The 19,548-nt window shown below is 44.6% G+C and overlaps 1 long non-coding RNA gene across 1 annotated transcript; it reads right to left on the bottom strand.

Annotated features, from left to right (window-relative positions):
- Positions 1–7,059: 7,059 nt before the first annotated feature.
- LOC142827668 (uncharacterized) lies at positions 7,060–19,520 on the bottom strand. The gene is made up of 3 exons (XR_012902375.1): positions 18,406–19,520; positions 16,657–16,758; positions 7,060–7,150 (listed from the first exon to the last, which is right to left on the bottom strand). It is a non-coding gene; the product is annotated as an uncharacterized LOC142827668 (long non-coding RNA).
- Between the last annotated feature and the right edge of the window lie 28 nt (positions 19,521–19,548).

Here is a 19,548-nt window from a genome sequence, read left to right as displayed (position 1 = left end):
AAGCACTATACCAGGGAGCTCCCTCAATCTTAGCACCACCTATCTAGGTGAAAGGTCCTGAATATATGTGAGCTAACTGTGCTATTTGGGTGAAAAGTTCCTGTAAAGGGGGCTGCCTGCTTGTGCCAAGGGGTGCCCCATAAGCTTTCTGCCTGGCCATCTAGTATTTTCCTTGCCCTCTGGGTCATTTCCCCTGGATTCTGCCCTGTCTGGTCACTTCAAGGTTCTGCAGCTAGGATCTCACTAGCCCTGTCCATGGTGCTATCCCTTCTTGTATTCAGCGTGTGGCCAGTCTTCTGTCACTGGACCTGGGCCTCAGCCAGATCTCAGTTCAGCTTGCACTAGGAGCTGTCCGTAGTGCTGTTGGTCTCCTAGTCAATATATAGAACTGCCTGTGTCGAGCTCCTGTGAGGAACTGTCAGGCCCTAGCCCAGCAGCTTCTTTTATACTGGTCTGCTTGGTCCTGATTGGCTGCCGCGAAGACAGCCACCCTATCCTGCCTAGAGGACCTCTCTTCTGCTTTTCACTGGGATGGGGTGTGGAAAGGTCTCTGGCCTCCTGTAGGGGGTGTCGGGGCTTAGTCCACCCAATCACGGTCCCAGACAAAATCCCTCTGTAGGCAGATCATCAGGCATCAGGGTAGGTGCAGGTGCAGTTTAAAGAGCAGCCTCACTGACAACAATAGCCACTTCACCTCCTTTCCCCTTGTTACATCATCTATGTGGAGGGTTTGGGCATGGCCGGTGTACAGCTTGCTCTACTTCACCTGCTTTCAGTCTTCTTCCCTGCTCCCATCATAGAGTTCATGGCCAGAGTTGTGCAAAGAGCTTTAGCAGATGCCATGATCTAGCCCATTGTATTAAATTCATCTACTCCTGATTTACATCCATGGAGTGAGATCAGAATCTGACCATGTCTGAGAATATTCAGTGCAGTGCAAATCAGGAAGCCCCAAGTGGTTATTGAACTGGCTACATGGAAGTTAATTGTAATGCCAGAATTCTCTAGTGTAGACAAGATACTGGTGATGTTTGTGAATGCGGTGGCAGTTTAAAGCTGTTGTCTGATGTCTTGAAGAAGAAGGGAGCAATTCAGAATTCCAGTCTGTGTGGATGAAGGATTTAGCGGGAGTCCACTGAGGGACAGGGAACAAGGATCAAGAGGTTTTCTGGGGAAGAATCCTTTTGGAAGAAAGAAAAGAATTTTGCATGAAAAGGCCCAAGGGTTTAATGGAGCAAGGCTTAGTATAATCTAGATATCTACCCCTGAATGGTGTCACTTTCAATGGTTTGCCTTTGTTCACCCCTTGTATATATTAGTACACTACTCTACAATAATGATCCAAAAAACTGCTGCTTATCATAGTGCTACTGATCCATCCTCAGTGATTGCTGTAGACTTCATCAGGATTATTTAAAAGAACATAAAAATGGCCATACAGGATCAGACCAAAGGTCCATCTAGCCCACTATCCTGTCTGCCAACAGTGGCCAATACCAGAGGGAGGGAACACAACAGGTAATCCTCATCTGATCCCTCTCTTGTCACCAGGGGCGGATATAGGGCAAGGCGAACAGGGCGGCCGCCCCAGGCCCTGCGCTTAAAAAGCCCCGCGCATGTACTGTAGCGCCACTGCGCATGCACATGGTGTCACGGCGCATGCGCTGAGGAAAGGGGGGGCCCCGCAGAGTTATGCTGCCCGGGGCCCCGCAAAACAGTCATCTGCCCCCGCTTGTCACCCATTTCCAGACAAACAGAGGCTAGGGTTGCCATTCCTACCCACCCTGGCTAATAGCCCTCGATGGACCTAACCTCCATGAATCTATCTAGCTCTTTTTTGAACCCTGTTTAAAGAACTTAGAAGTCATTTGTTCTGAGTTTACTAAAGCAGGGAGTAGTCTGGAAGGGTATAAATAATAATAATACTACAGTAATAACAGATTCTTTCCAGAAATAACCCTGGAACTCTTGACTGAAATTTTCTACCAGACATGACTATAAGCTTTGCAACAGAAAAATCATGCTGCCTTAAAATGCAGGGAAACAGGCAAAAGGGAATCCCATGTTTTACTTGAATAAGTGTTGCAGAATCAGCAGAGGCCAATTTCTGTCAAGGATCAGTCAAGAGTGGAATCATTCATTGTATTTGAAATATCTGTCACCAGCTTGTAAATGCTTTCAACCTTGGGAGCTTTTTGCTGCTGAGAGATCTTTTTTTATTTTATTTTTCTACCAGGACATTTTAGATTTGTAACATTATTTACATTAGATTTAGATTACTTACTGTTCCCAAAATGTTAACATTGTATTTGGAAATAAGAACATAGGAACAGCCATACTGGGTCAGCCCAAAGGTCCAACTGCCCCAGTATCTTGTCTGCCAACAGTGGCCAATTCCAGATGCCTAGAGGGAGGGACTACAAGAGGCAATCCATACATTATCCCCCTTCTGTAATCCATTTCCAGCCTCAGACAAACAGAGGCTAGGGACACCATTCCTACCCATCCTGGCTAATAGCCATTGATTGACCTAATCTCCATAAATTTATCTAGTTCTTGTTTGAACCCTGTTAAAGTCCTGGTCTTCACAGCATCCTCTGGCAAGGAGTTCCACAGATTGACTGTGCACTGAGTGAAGAAAACCTTCCTTTTGTTTGTTTTAAACCTGCTACCTATTAATTTCATTTTGTGACCCCTAGTTCTTATATTCAAGGAATAAGTAAATAACTTTTCCTTATTCACTTTTCCCACACCAGTCATGATTTTATAGATCTCTATCATACCCCTCCTTATTCTTCTCTTTTCTAAGATGAAAAGTCCCAGTCTTTTTAATCTCTTTTCACATGGGACCCATTCAAACTCCTAATAATTTTTGTTGCCCTTTACTGAACCTTTTCCACTGCCAATATGTCTTTTTTGAGATGAGGCGACTACATCTGTTCGCAGTATTCAAGCTGTGAACGTACCATAATTTTATACAGAGGCAATAAGTTATCCCGTCTTATTCTCTATCCCTTTTTTAATGATTCCTAACATTGTTTGTTTTTTCATGTCACTGCACATTGAATGTATGTTTTCAAAGAGCTATCCACAATGACTCCAAGATCCCTCTCTTGAGTCCTTATAGCTACATTAGTGCCCATCATTTTGTATGAATACTTGGGATTATGCTTTCCAATGTGGATTACTTTGCATTTATAAACAGTAATTTATTTTGCCATTTTGTTGCCCAATTCCTTAGTTTGGTGAGATCTTTTTGAAGCTCTTCACAATCTGCTTTGGTCTTAACTATCTTGAGCAGCTTAGTACCATCTGCAGATTTTGCCACCTCGCCATTTACCCCTTTCTCCACATCATTTATAAATAGGTTGAATGGGATTGGTCCCAGTATGGATCCTGGGGTAACCACTAGTTACCTCTCTTCATTCTGAAAACTTACCATTTATTCCTACCCTTTGTTTCCTGCCTTTTAACCAACTATCAATCTATGAGAGAACCTTCCCTCTTATCCCATGACAACTTACTTTACTTAAAAGCCTTTGGAGAGGGACCTTGTCAAAGGCTTTCTCAAATTCTAAGTACACTATGTCCACTGGATCCCCCTTGTCCACATGTTGTTGACCCCCTCAAAGAACTCTAGAAAGGCATAATTTCCCTTTACAGAAACCATGTTGACTTTCCCCCAACAAATTATGTTCATCTATGTGTCTGACAATTTTATTCATTACTATAGTTTCAACTACTTTGCCCAGTACTAATGTTAGACCTACCAGTCTGTAATTACCAGGATCCCCTCTAGAGCCCTTTTTAAATATCGGTGTCACATTAGCTATCTTTTGGTTATTTGGTACAGAAGCTGATTTAAAAGATAGATTACAAACCACCGTGAATAGTTCTGCAATTTCACATTTGAGTTCTTTCAGAACTCTTGTGTGAATACCATCTGGTACCGGTGACTTGTTACTGTTAAGTTTATTAATTTGTTCTAAAACCTCCTCTAGTGATACCTCAATCTGGGACATTCCTCAGATTTGTCACCTAAAAAGTATGGCTCAGGATCGGGAATCTCCCTCACATCTTCAGCCATGAAAACTGAAGCAAAGAACTCATTATGTTTCTCTGCAACAACCTGGCTGTCTTTTAGTGCTTGTGACGGGCTGCCAGCGACCTGCATGGGAGATGGCCAGGGCCACCGCACCTCAGAAAGTGGCGGCCAGGCCCAAGCCCCTCCCCCCCTCGGCATGGGCAGGGTAAGCCAGTGGGGCTGCGCTCAGCCTCCGCGTCTGCGCCGGCGGGGAAACTCTGGTCCCTCCCCGGAAGCCACGCTGAATGGGGGCTGGGTGGAGCTAGGCAGCTGAGCAGCGGCTGAGGACGCCGGCACGCTGCTGGAAGGGGAGGAGCCCCGGGCGGCATCCGGCGTGGCGGGCCAGTTTAAAAAGGCTCGCCGCCAGCGAGGGAGGGGGTAGCCTCCTTGCAGAGAGGGAGGAGAGCCCCCAAGTGCAGGACGGACCCCGAGCATCACCAAGGCTGGCAGATGGCCCGGCCTCGACTGAAGAGTTCCTGGGACGGGTACCGCGGTCGGCGAGTCCCGGCTCCGACGGCAACCGGACCTCGCCCCGCCGGTCCTGGAAGGAGTGACCCGGCAGAGACTGGACTCGGCGGAGAGAACGGACTCCCGGGGCCTCATCAGAGCGACAATGGACCCGGACTCCAGAACCGAAGTAGGCTTCGGGAACCGGGGCGGCGGAATGAAGGTACCGAGGAAGGGAGGAAGAAGCCCGGGGCAGGGCCTCTTTGGCGTCCATGGGTAGACAGGTTACGTCCGGAGTGACCCCTGACTACCGCGTCGGGGCGCGAGCAAGCCCCAATGCTTAGGGCCCCGGGCTGGGACCCGGAGACAGGGTGGGACCGGGTCCCCCTCCCTCGCCCCAGAGGAGCATTCAATCCCAGGCAGCACCGGTTCAGGCGTGCAAAAGGACCAGGTGACAGTCAAATAAGAAGGACTGGACTGTGGGCTCAGGCCCCACCCCGCAGAGGCAGGTGATAGCTGCAGGGTCCGCTAACCCCCCCTCCTGGGAAGGGGTGATCGCACCCAATTGAAAGGGCATACAAACGGGGGCCCTGGGCAGGATACTAGTGGAAATTGGGCGAAAAGGGTTTGCCGAGCCCCCCTCTCGCTCTGGGAGGGGGTGATCGCACCCTGAACCGTCCACAGTGCTCCTTTAGCATCTCGATTGTCCAAGGGTCCCACTGGTTGTTTAGTTGGCTTCCTGCTTCTGATTTACTTAAAAATTTGCTATTACTTTTTGAGTTTTTGTCTAGCTGTTCTTCAAACTCCTTTTTCGCTTTTCTTATTATACTTTTACACTTAATTTGACAGTTTATACTACTTTGTATTTTCCTCTCTAAGATTTAACTTCCACTTCTTAAATTATGCCTTTTTATCTCTCTCTGCTTCTTTTACTTGTTTTTTAAGCTATGGTGGCACTTTTTTGGTCTTCTTACTATGTTCTTTAATTTGGGATATACATTTAAGTTGGGCTTCTATTACGGTGTCTTTGAAACATTTCCATGTAGCTTGCAGGGATTTTACTTTTGGCATTGTACCTTTTAATTTCTGTTTTTCTAAATTCCTCATTTTTGTGTAGTTCCCCTTTCTGAAATTAAATGCCACAGTGTTGGTTTGCTGAGGTGTTTTTTCACCACAGGGATGTTGAATTTTATTACATCATAGTCACTGTTTCCAAGTGGTCCATTTATATTTACCTCTTGGACTAGATCCTGCACTCCACTTAGGACTAAATCAAGAATTGCCTCTCATCTTGTGGGTTCCAGAACCAGCTGTTCCAAGAAGCAGTCATTTAAGGTATCCAGAAATGTTATCTGCATCCTGTCCGGAGGTGAAGTGTGCCCAGTCAATATGGGGATAGTTGAAATGCCCCACTATTACTGAGTTTTTTACTTTGATAGATTCTCTAATCTCCCTTAACATTTCATAGTCACTTTCACTGTCCTGGTCAGGTGGTCAATAATATATCCGTACTGCTGTACCCTTATTATTAGAACATGAAATAACTAGCCATAGAAATTCTATGGAATATTTTGGTTTATTTAAGATTTTTGCTTTACTTCATTGTACATTTTCTTTCATATATAGTGCTACTCTCCACCAGCATGACCTGTTCTGTCCTTCTGATATATTTTCTACCCTGGTATGACCGTGTCCCATTGATTGTCCTCATTCTACCAAGGTTCTGTGATGCCTATTATATCAATATCATCCTTTAATACAAGGCACTCTAGTTCACTCATCTTATTAGTTAGACTTCTAGTATTTGTGTATAAGCACTTTAAAAATTGTCACTATTTATCTGTGTGCCATTTCCTGATGTGTTAGACTCTTTTTCATGTGATTGTTTCTTATCTGATCTTACCTATACTTTAACATCTACTATCCTCTCCTCCTTATTAGAATATAGAGAACGTCTATTAATAGACCCCCCCCCCAAGAGATGTTTTCATCCAATCCATATGCTCCTTCACACCCATCAGCTTTTACCCTGCCCTTAGTTTAAAAACTGCTCTATGACATTTTTAATGTTAAGTGCCAGCATTTGGTTCCATTTTGGGTTATTTGGAGCCCATCCTTCCTTTATAGGCTCCCCCTTTCCCAAAAGTTTCCCCAGTTCCTCATAAATCTAAACCCCTCCTCTCTACACCATCATCTTATCCACGCAGTGAGACTCAAATTCTGCCTGCCTATTTGGCCCTGTGTGTGGAACTGGAAACATTTCAGAGAACGCTACCATAGAGACCCAGGATTTCAGTCTCTTTCCTAGCAGCCTAAATTTGGCCTCCAGAACCTTTCTCCTCCCCTTCCCCATGTCATTGGTGCCTACATGTACCATGACCTCCAGCTCCTCCACAGCATTACACACAGGTCTATCTAGATGTCTTGAGAGATCCTCAGTCTTTGCACCAGGCACCATATGGTTCTCCTGGTCATCGCAAATACAGCTATCTATATTTCTAATGATCAAATCCCCCATTACTAACACCTGCCTTTTCCTAATGACTGGAGTTCCTTCCCCCGGAGAGGTATCCTCAGTGCGAGTGGATACCACAATATCATCTGGAAGGAGGGTCCCAACTAAAATAAAATAAAAATAAAAGACATTAATGATAATTCCTTAATGTTAAATGTGGATTCCTTGGGTATAAGGGATCCACTTGCCGGTCTGCATTTTTCAACTTTCAGAGTAAAAAATGCACAATAATAAATTGTAAGCAAACTGAGAGATAGCAGATTCTGTAGCTTGTCACAACTTCTTAACATGGCTGTGTAGGTTAGCAAATAAAATCTTTTAATTAGTAAATTAGCTTTATTCAATATCACAATACATACGTTTATCATAAAGATAAGAGTCTTAGCAATTTTATAAAGTTATTAATTAATTACATTTCATTACTTGAATATGATCTGATGTTCACAAGGGCACAGGAAAAAAAAGACACAATGTATGATCTCCTGCACTTGGGATGGAAGAATCCCAAGCAATGTAACAGGCTGGGGACCAACTGGATAAGTAGTAGTTCTGCAGAAAAGGACCTGGGGATTACATTGGATGAGAAACTGGATATGAGTCAACAGTGTGCCCTTGTAGCCAAGAAGGCTAATGGCGTATTAGGTTGCATTAGGAGGAGCATTGCCAGCAGATCTTGAGAAGTGATTATTCCCCTTTATTCAGCTCCGGTGAGGCCACATCTGGAGTACTGTGTCCAGTTCTGGGCCCCCCACTATAGAAAGGATGTGGATGCATTGGAGAGGGTCCAGTGGAGGGAGACCAAAATGATTAGGGGGCTGGAGCTCATGACCTATGAGGAGAGACTGAAGGATTTGAGTTTGTTTAGTCTGCAGAAGAGAAGAGTGAGAGGGGATTTGATAGCAGCCTTCAACTTCCTGAAGGGAGGTTCCAAAGAGAATAGAGAAGGCTGTTCACAGTAGTGACAAATGGCAGAATAAGGAGCAATCATCTCAAGTTACAGTGGAGGAGGTCTAGGTTTGATATTAGGAAAAACTATTTCCCTAGGAGGGTGGTGCAGCACTGGAATGGGTTTCCTAGGGAGATGGTGGAGGCTCCATCCCTAGAGATTTTTAAGTCTCGTCTTGACAAAGCCCTGGCTGGGTTTAGTTGGGATTGGTCCTGCCTTGGGTAGGGGGCTGGACTTGATGACCTCCTTAGGTCTCTTCCAGCTCTATGATTCTATGATCTCACCTGCTTGACTTCTGGCAGAAGTCCACTATAGCTAGAAAATGCAGTGTTAAGTGCCCTAAAATTCTGGAACATTTACATCTGCTGTTTTGCTTAAGAGCCATGTTTAATACTGAATTTGTATATAGTTTGAACATGACATACGTTAGGTCTTTCCCGTAGAACTTCTAAATAATAAACTGGTATTAAAATTCTTAGCAGCTGTTTCTACCAGCTTAGACTAAATCAAGGCCAGGTATATTTGGGGTTCAAAAATAAAGTGTTTCAGAGGGATTATGGATATTATATTCCTTTTTGCCCTTTTGTTTTCTACCTGTACAGTTTCCCAATCTGACCCTCTATATTTGTTACAGATGAGTATGCACAAACAGGCATTTAAATACATGTGCATAGCTCACATTTATATAAGCAGAAAGGGTACTTGGGTTTTAAAATGTCTGCTTCTTTGTGCACATTCCCATTTTTCGTGTGAAAATATGGGTTTAGCATATATGACTGTTCATTTGTTTTTGAATATGTATTGTAATTCAATGTTTAAAACAAACAAACAAACAAACAAACAAAAAACCTCTTTTCTCGGGTTCCCTTCACTGAACATCTGATTTGAGTAGATGGGAGCTATGGTATAACAGAAAATTTAAATGCTGCAGCAGGTACAGTAATACCTTGCTCGTCATAAAGATCTCCATGGCAGAAGGAAACATGACAGCCACTACAAATACTATTTATTCTTAGCACTGAAGAGATCAAATGTCTTTTTGATGGGGCAAAACGTAACATTGCAGATTACTGAAGAGTTGCTCTTAAGTGCATGTAAAGCATAGTCAAGCTCAAATGAATATCTTTTATAGGGAGTAAATAATAGTCAAAAATAAGCAGCATGCTGCCTACCAGTCCTGAGAACCTATCCACAGGATAATGCACTACCCATTAAAATAGTATGTGACATTCAGAGACAAGTGGGTCATTGCCAAATGACAAATTCTGAAGGCTGACAAACCAGTTTAAATGTTATTGCTCTTTAAACAGGCAAGGAAGGCAACATGCAAGGAACATGCAGCCCGTGTTAATATTGCCAGTGAACTCTTAGACTTGATCCAGAATGTCTTCAGAAGTGCCAACTAAACATAAGCTGGGAGTGCTGGTGGGCAGACATGAGTTGTTACAATAGATAAATTAGATAAAGTTTGTTTGGTGATTTAAATTGAGTTTCTCAGTCCTAAAGTTTTTACTCTACATGTTGATCCCCTGTCACGTTGCTGAATTGGAGGGAAGCAGCCAGATCGCTGCTGCACCCCTAGGTGGGGGTGTTGGCCCCAGAAATTGGTATGGGGGGGCCATGTGGGGTATTGAATGGGAGCTTATTGTTTGTTAATCTTATGTACACTATTTATGTGAGTATATAATGTCTATGTGTGTAGGTAGGAATCTGTGATCTGTGTGGAAGCTGAATATTTCTGTGAATGTGTTAAGCATGGCTATGGACAGGCTGAGTAGCAAAGCCCTGTGGAACAATGACTCTCAATAGGCTATGGACACACCCAAAGAATGGGATTTGTCACCTGAGGGCAGCCAGCAGGAAACATAGAGATTGGCCTCTGACCAGGTGACTTGCTGCATACAAGAAGAGGCCAGGAAGGAGTATAAAGAGGCCATGTGGTCGAGGCCATTTTGTTCTCAGCTCAGCACTTCATCCCAGAGGCAGCACTGCAGGGATTGAAGAGCCCGGAAGACCTGTGAACCCATCCTGATCGTAGGATGTGCAATAAGGACTTTTAACCAGCAGCTGCAACATCTCTGCTAGAGCCTGCATCGAGGACTGGGAGATTCGGTGCATGTAACGTACTGTACTTTAATAACCTTACTCTCAGGCTTTTCTTTCTTGTAATAATAAACCTTTAGATATAGATTCTAAAGGATTGGCCCAGCGTGATTTGTGGGTAAGGTCCAGAGGGTAAATTAACCAGGGATCTGTGGCTGGTTTCTTGGAACCGGACAGAACTTGTTCGGGGTAGGTGGGATTGGGTGCTAGGTCCCCCCACCTGTGTATAGGCCCGGGGCCATCTGGGGCACGGATATTGCTGGGGTGTCGGAGGGGTTTTGCTCGGGAGGCTTCAGGCAGGCTGCTGAAGCGCTCTGTGGGACTGGTTTGTGGCCTGTGTGGAGAGGTCGCCAGTCGGGGGCTGTAAGTAGCCCCGGATTTGAGCAATTCGCCCTGAGCGGACGCCCTAAGCTGTGCCCAGACACGGCCCGGTCTGTCACAGTGGCGTAGTCGGCAGGATCCACAGATCTTGGTCAATTGAGCTTTGGGATCAGGACCCCACGCTGTCTAAATTTGATTTTTGGTGTTGAGAGTTTGGTTGATTAAAGAGTCGCTGCGATGATCCCGGAATTATATGAGAGTCTGAGCAAAAGTGCTCTGAAGGATTTGTGCTTGGGGAGAGGCATTGCCTTTAGGAAAAGGGCCTCTAAACTAGATCTGGTAGTGCTGTTATTAACCAGAGATGTGGATGAAAAGGAGCAGAAGCAAGCCAAGGAGGCTGCTGAAAGAAGGTGGAAGGCAGATGAAGAAATTGCTAAGAGAAAGCAGGAGATGGATCGGGAACTTGAGATGAGAAAAGCAGAACATGCAGAGAGAATGGCAGAGTATGCAGAGAGAAGGGCAGAGCATGCAAAGAAGATGGCCCTAGCCAGGGAGGAAAATGCTAGACTTGACCTCCAGCTTAAGAGACTAAAAGAACAAGAGGGTTCGATGTGTAACTCTGTGGGTATGTGGTGTGCTTATGATATGGCAGACGTATTTTACCCAGCCGATGTGAAAACCCAACCCCAAAGCATGTGTAAATGCAAACCTTTTGTGTTACCTGTAGCTAGCAGGGAGGTTTGGGAAGGGGGTGCATGTGGGTATGAAAAGTTTCCTGGAGCTGGTCAGTCTCCCTGTAACCAAGGGGAAAGTGTCTCTACATGTGTGCCTGTGGCAGATGCCTGTGTGTCTGTGCAGGGGGGCAGTGAGCCTGTGGGTGAGGGCCCGTCTGATGCCTCAGAGGTGAGGCTGGAATCAGAACCAGGGCAGGAAGAGCCCAGAAGTCAGGGAAATGTTTCTCTGGGGCAGCCTAGAGTGGCTGGCCAGAGTGAAGTTTTAGTTGAGGAGTTGGTGGCTGGTGAGGTTTGTGGAATTGAACCTGCACAAGCTGAAAGTGATTTGTGTGAAGAAGCACAGTGTGTGCAAGCTGGCAATTTGGCTGGTGGAAGTAGCAGTGGGGCAGTAAAGGAAGCTGTCCCAGTGGCTAGCTGTATGACTGAGATTAGCCAGGGGTGTTGGGACAAGGGAGAAGCTGTCTCTGGTTGTCTGGCTGTGTGTGGGGAAGAGTTTCTTCCTGTGTCTGCGGAAGGTGCCCCACAGCCTGTGAAGGCTGAGAGCAGTGTGGTTGTCCCAGAGTTGGGTCTGGATATGGCTAAGGCCCAGGAAGGGGGTGGCCCAAGGTTTGTGTCTGCTGGGGAGAGGGATGAGGTGACTCAGGTAGAGTCAGTCAGTGTTTTACCAGAACCCCAGAGACCAGACAGTGGTGACCCTGATATTGTGCCTGATGCTGCTGTGTTGCTGGCAGAGGGGGGAGCTGCTCGGTGGGAGCAGGGAGACCCCTTAGCCCGGGCACAAGGAGAGAATGAGGGTGTGTTAACTCTGGTGCCTAATGATGGTGTGGACGTTTACAGCCATCTAGAGAGCTGCACAGGGAGTGAAGATGCCTCTGACCCTGTCTCTTGTGGGTCTGTCTGTGTGCCTGAGAGGGGATTATCTGTGAATCCACCTGAGGGGCCAGAGATAACCCAGGGAGTAAGGGAAGTGCAGGAGGAATTGGTTGGGGCTCAGCAGGGCAATGCTACTGCAGAGCCAGGGAAGGGTGAACGGCTGCTTAAGGAATCTCATAGGGAGGAGAGTCCTGGCAGTGCTTGTAGAGGTGACAGGGCCTTGCTGGGAGAAGGCATTCAGGAGAAAGCTCTGCCTGTAAACGGCAGCAGCTTCTTGTGTGAGGCACTTGTTTTGGTGCCGGACAGACAGAATTTGTCTGTTAACAGTGACTCCAATGACTTGGGTTTAGGGAAACCCAGTGTGGATGGTGTTGGAGAAGTCTCAGAGGGACTGAGGGTTGTTCCAGATGAGGCAGGAACATCCAGAGAACTGGAGCAGGCTGCTAACCCAGTGACTGTGGGTGACCAGCTTGCTGGGAAGTCAGTGTGTGTGGGACAGGATTGTTCCCAGGTGAATGAGGAGAGTGGGAACTTAGTGTCTCAGATTCAGGAGAAGGACTGTGTAGCCAAGTATGCAGAGCAGAACAGCTGTGTGGTCACTCTCTCTAGGATGCAGGAGATGGCAGTTATGCTCCCATCTCTGGACACTGTGGACACTCATAATCAATCAGGGAGGTTGATATCTGGTTCCATGTGGAAACAGAGGTTAGAGAGGGACAGAGGAGAGACTTGGGAGTCTACAGCTTACTGCTGTTACCCCACTGAGTGGGGGAAGGGGGAGAATTCCAGGGCCATTGTGAGCCAGGGAGTCACGCCCAGCCAGCCCTTTGTCTTGGTCTGGCCAGAGGTTTCAGGCCTGGAGCCCAGAGGACAAGGGGGAGGGGCAGGACTTGCTTTGACAAAGAAGATTTGCAGGTTGAACCTGAAGGGAAAAAACTGCAATGGTGTGGGGCCAGAGAAGGGGCATGATGGGGAATGTCAGTATACACCTGATATAGGATTGTTTTTGTTACTGATGTTAATTCTTGTAACCAATGTATTATTGTTGCAGAGAATTGTAACGGTATACAGTGTGCATGAGCTTATGAAAATACCATGTAATCTGTCTGGAGATGTACCAAACGACAGACGGTATGTAAGGGAACATTGTAATGTTGCTCTTTCATGGTTAACACTTGTAACTGGTTTTGGAACTTCTTACAGGACAAAAAGGGTTCCAGCCAGAAGGTCCTGTGTAAGAAGGAAACTGAGGCACACCACCATTTTGACGGGGGAGGCCTGTGATGCCCTCAGTGATGTTACTGGCATCACTTCCTGCATCAATTTTGCGTTGGGGGTGTCACGTTGCTGAATTGGAGGGAAGCAGCCAGATCGCTGCTGCACCCCTAGGTGGGGGTGTTGGCCCCAGAAATTGGTATGGGGGGGCCATGTGGGGTATTGAATGGGAGCTTATTGTTTGTTAATCTTATGTACACTATTTATGTGAGTATATAATGTCTATGTGTGTAGGTAGGAATCTGTGATCTGTGTGGAAGCTGAATATTTCTGTGAATGTGTTAAGCATGGCTATGGACAGGCTGAGTAGCAAAGCCCTGTGGAACAATGACTCTCAATAGGCTATGGACACACCCAAAGAATGGGATTTGTCACCTGAGGGCAGCCAGCAGGAAACATAGAGATTGGCCTCTGACCAGGTGACTTGCTACATACAAGAAGAGGCCAGGAAGGAGTATAAAGAGGCCATGTGGTCGAGGCCATTTTGTTCTCAGCTCAGCACTTCATCCCAGAGGCAGCACTGCAGGGATTGAAGAGCCCGGAAGACCTGTGAACCCATCCTGATCGTAGGATGTGCAATAAGGACTTTTAACCAGCAGCTGCAACATCTCTGCTAGAGCCTGCATCGAGGACTGGGAGATTCGGTGCATGTAACGTACTGTACTTTAATAACCTTACTCTCAGGCTTTTCTTTCTTGTAATAATAAACCTTTAGATATAGATTCTAAAGGATTGGCCCAGCGTGATTTGTGGGTAAGGTCCAGAGGGTAAATTAACCAGGGATCTGTGGCTGGTTTCTTGGAACCGGACAGAACTTGTTCGGGGTAGGTGGGATTGGGTGCTAGGTCCCCCCACCTGTGTATAGGCCCGGGGCCATCTGGGGCACGGATATTGCTGGGGTGTCGGAGGGGTTTTGCTCGGGAGGCTTCAGGCAGGCTGCTGAAGCGCTCTGTGGGACTGGTTTGTGGCCTGTGTGGAGAGGTCGCCAGTCGGGGGCTGTAAGTAGCCCCGGATTTGAGCAATTCGCCCTGAGCGGACGCCCTAAGCTGTGCCCAGACACGGCCCGGTCTGTCACATCCCCAAAACCCGGATACTGCTGGCAGCAAGGACTTTGGGTAGCTCCTGCAGCATTGCACATTTTTAGCTTAACGTTAATGGGGTAGTATGTACTATAATTTCACATGGCTGGTCTAATCCATCCCCTCCAAACTGTTTGAGTCTTAGGTTGGTATGTCTGTCTGCTTCCTCCCTCAGTTAAACATGCTAGTATAGCTCTTTGTTTTGTTAGTGACTTCATTTCTACATTGGATGGAAAATGGAGGCAGGCTCCCATGAGACTTGGAGTTGTCCTTGAATAGCATGAAGTGAATATAGGTAACTCTGGGCTTGCAAAGCTTTCCTTCGTTAATTGTCTTCCAATATATGAAAAATGTCTGTGCATATTTAAAATCCATCATCCATTGCAAAACTAATGGGAGCAGGACCCATGGTGGTAAAGCGTCCATTGCAAGTGATCTTGGATGGGGTTGATACAAGGTTGCAATGACTTATGAAAATAAATGCGCTACGTGTGAAAATACTATATTTTAAGAACTAAATATATAAACTTTATATAGAACAGTTACATGGGGACAAAGTTCACTGAATAATTTTTTTCCAGGTGATAAATCAATTTCTGCGTCTCTGCATGAACCTCCTATGTGTGCAGACACTGAAAGATAATCACATTCATTTTTATGTGAAGTTTGGTTTTAGTAGGGTTTTTTTTTCTGTAGTGATTACAGTTGCGTGCCATTGATAGGCCTATAATGCTGGTATCTGGAGCATGCACAGAACTAGTAGCCAAAAAAAAAGGAAGTTTTCTCTCTTTAAACAAAATGTTGGCTTTGGCAATTCTGTTATTCAGTAGGCCATGCATTTGAAAAGCTAGCTTGTATTTAATATATTGATGATAGAAGACTAATTTTATTATTCCAATAGCTCCAAATTTGGGAGCCTAATATTTGATATGTAAATCCATATTTATGTAGCTAAATAAGGGGTTTGATTTTCATGCCCTTTTGGTTTTTTCTGATGATATCTTGTGTCGGACAAGAGCCCTCCTCCTTGTGTTATGCTTTGTTGGCAGGAGGAAATGCTATCCCTGTAGCACTGTTATCAGATTTGCTATGGATTTTACTGCATTTAGCTTTACTGCTTTGGAGGGACTTATTAAATCTGAGTAATGTTAATCAGAAGATAACTTTGTGGACATGAGTTAAACAGAAGTTATAGTTGTCAAAAAGAAATTAAAAAATCACGCAGAAATGACTCCAGAATCCCATGTAAAAATGTATGTTATTTTGATGTGATACCTTATTTTGAATTAATTATTTTCATTTTAAGCCAAATCCTGAGAGATAATGAGCCAGCTATTTAACTATGATTAGTTGTGTAATGATAGTTATTTGTGGAAGCTCAGCATTTCTCAGGTTTTGGAACTGTAACACTCACTTACCTGAAAGATGAAATGAATATAAGTGGTACTACCTTTAATATAATTAGGGTTATGAGTAAAGTAACTAGAGCATTAGAAAATAAACGTCCTCTAGTGGATTAAGCAGAGGGCTGGGAGCCATGAATTGTGTCCTACATCTAACCATTCCCTTGACTTGCTGGGAGTCAGTTAATTTCTTAGGGTACATCTACACAGCCGCGTTATTTCGGAATAACTGATGTTATTCCAAAATAACAAAAATGTACATCTATACTACAAGCCTTTATTCCGAAATACTGTCAAACTGGAGGACTTCTTACTCTGACTTCTGTAACCCTCATTTTACAATGAGTAAGAGAAGTCAAAGGAAGTGTATTCTTCCTTCAACTTCCTGCTGTGTAGACAGCACCAAAGCCGAGTTAAGCTATTTCGACTTAAACTTGATGTTGCTGAAGTTGTGTAGCTTAATTCAACTTTAGCCCTGCTGTGAATCCATACCCTTAGGGTCTCATTTTTTCTTTTTGTATGGGACTCACTCACTGGCACCTAAATCTACTTCTTAGTAGAGTGGGGTGAAATTTTTGGGATGAAGTTTTATTTGACTGAATGCTTTGCAAATTCATGTTGAGTTCACCAATTTGTTTCTGTTTGGGGGAAAAATTAAAAAATGTTTTTTTAGATGTTTAGATTTCAAATGATTTTTTATTTTGAAATTTACTTTGGTTTCATTTTTTGTAATTGTTAAAAGTTGAAAGTGAAATATTTACTTTTAGACTGACTTCTTCAGTTGACTGAAAAATTCAGACATATCCAAGCTTTTCTGTTCCTTTTAAATATGCTTTTAAGATTGCTAAGGGAAGGTGAGATAAGTTGACAGTACACCTCTTTTAGCATCCTTCCTCAAGACCTGATCCTGGGAGTTGCTTTTGTGACTTCAGTGGGCTTTGAAGGTCGTTAGCAAATCATACAATCCAGCGGTCAAACCTGTAGCAAAAATGTAGCAAGCAAATGGCATTGTTAGGCTTTGGCTTTGGCCTAAATAGCGATAAATCTTGAAAATCATGCACCAAAAAAGAAAAAATTATGGGCTAAATACCTGTCTTATTTTAGTCTCCTTGAAACACTGGAATTCCCCAATCCCTACATTATCTCAGAACCTCATGAATACTGAAATAACAATAGCAATCTTTCTACACCCACTCGTAGTTGGTCTTTTGCTAACAAAATATTTTTTCTCAAAAAGCAGAAATATTTCACAAATAAATAAAAAGAAAACTATATAGTAAAAAACCCAATTTTCCATCAAAAAATGGTCTCAACAGAAATGTTGGACCATCCCTACTAACAACTTGTCTGTTTTTATGCCATTTTCAAAAGGTTTCACAACTTTCTAAGTATTTAATAAAAGCTATAATTATTAGAGCCTAATTTCTATTGTGACATACTCTAGAACTCAAAATTTATTGTGCAAATCATAAGACTCCTCAAGGAGATAAAGGAACAATAGCACCATCTACAATTTCTGCTAAGTAATTTCTGTTAGGTGGATTGTGGATACAGGGATGTTTGGTTTTTATTCTATTAAAATACCTAGCTTCTGGGATGGATGCCTGGATGAGTATGTTTTTTAAATATAAATGAAAATGAATACTTACTGTAATGTGTGCACATAATTTTTAAATCTTTGAAGTTATGGATATCAGATTGCTCTTATTTAGCATTTATTATACTTGTCCATAAGATAACTGGGCTTCCACAACTCCAATCTTAGTTTGTAACTTGACACCCCACTTCTGCAAAACACTGAAGTATGTGCTCAAGATCATCTCTATTCAGCAAAGCACTTAAGCACATACTTAACTTATAGAATATGCTTGAGTTCCATTGACTACAAAAGTTAAGCATGTACACTTAAACTTCTGTACTCTGTGTGTCCCTAATCTGGGAGCACCCGTGGTTTGGAGGAGGAAGTAGCTCTGTGTACTGCCACTCCCCCTTTCCCAGCAGTGTGAAAAGCTGCTTCCCAGTAGGCTTTTCTCCAGAGCTCCCATAATGGCAGGGGATGGTGCCTGGGAGCGATGGGGACCGTGGAGCCATGTGTGTCCCTGGGAGTGGGGTGGCAGGTATGTGCCCCACCCTCCCCCTCTCATGCCCAGACTCCACAGTACCCTCCCAGGCCTGGCAAAATCTGTAATGTGGCATACCCTGTTTCCCAGGATTGCCAGATTAGAGAGTTTCAAGTATACTATGCTGAATAGGGGTATGAATAAAATGAGTGTGGGCATCTAAGCTTAATGGATAGTAATCAGTGCCACTACACTGAGGCTCTGGAGAGGTTGTGTATTAGCCTACTTTTAGAGACTACTGTTTGACCCCTTGAATGAGCGGTAAATGTGTGGTCTCCTCCTCCTCTTGCCTAAGGGCAACCCTTCAAGTAGCCTCTCTTGATAGCTCAGATGAACTCAGTAGAGCTGTGGGAGTACAGCCCTTTTTGTGAACCTAATTACCAAAGGTTCCATTATGCAAAACCAGAATCTCCTTCCTCCCTCCTCACTCCCCCATACAGTTCAAACATTAGTCATCCCAAAAGTCCAACATAAAGCACAGCTGGAGTCCCTCACCATGACTCACCTGAGCCTCTCTAGACAGGATGTTTCTCCACCCTGTGGCCTTCCAAAGTGGGGTTTGGCTCTTGCCTGGAGACATCAGTGGACCCACCCCTCCACCATTCCCTGGTTGTCAGTGCTCTTTGGCCCCCTGCCTAAGCTCTCTGCCTCAGAGTCAGAAGGTGTCTTCCCTCTGCTGCTCTCAGCTGTCAGCCCTCTCTGGCTGTGGCTGTCTGGACTGGGGATGTTTGTAGGTGACTAACTGCCTTCTGCTTTCTCCAGCCTGATTGATCTCTACTGTTCCCCCAGGGAAGTCTCACCACTCCATCATTCACAGGCATCTCCTTTGTGAAGTTCTCATTCCAGTCCTGGACTTCCTCTGAGCTCACTTTACTCTCAGGATTATGGACTCTCTCGCTTTCTGAAATCTGGGCTCTGAAATCATACTCTACGTGCACACTTGCTCTGAATCTCAGGATTCTGAACTCCTCTCACATTATTCTGAATTTTCATTTATAAATCTATGGGGCAGCCCCACTCTCCACATTTCACCAAACTAGGGCACACCTGGACTGCAGCAGGAGAGCAGAGCCCAGTTTCATTGAAGGGGCCAGCTACCCTGTTACAAGGTCATTGGCAGGCTGTTCTGGGAAAACAGTTTCTCTCCACGGCTGTCTGATTTTACTCTGGATAAATAGGGGACTGCAGTCTCCCATGCCAATACTTTCACAACCTTCTTAAGAACAAGCATTCAGGAAAGCCATTATAACACAGGTATTCAGTTTAGGCATCCACTCATGTTAGTCCATTCTGCCTGTGATACAACATTTATATTTCATCTCATGACTTAAAAAGCACCATAATATCCATAGGGTTTGAAGAGACTTGAGTTCGGTTGAAATCTGCAGACTTATTCCACCTTTCTAGTGAATGCAGGACAAGCTCTAGTTAATCTTCTTTAAGGTCCTATTCGCCTAATGGAAATGCTTAGCTGCATAATTGCTCTGAGCCTATTGCTATTCCAAAAGGAAAATATAATAATCTAATGGTATTGTCTCTATAAGCGAATGAGAATTTCAGGAGTGGATGTTGGTGCCACCCATGTGATCCGGAGAGGTTAATGCAGTTAAAGTTATTTCACAGTCCATTAAGGAGCTTACGGTGACCC

This window comes from Pelodiscus sinensis, chromosome 3 (assembly GCF_049634645.1).
Source record: "Pelodiscus sinensis isolate JC-2024 chromosome 3, ASM4963464v1, whole genome shotgun sequence".
Taxonomy (NCBI): domain Eukaryota; kingdom Metazoa; phylum Chordata; order Testudines; family Trionychidae; genus Pelodiscus; species Pelodiscus sinensis.
The sequence above is the reverse complement of the archived record's forward strand: the minus strand, read 5'-3'. Positions and strand labels throughout refer to the sequence as shown.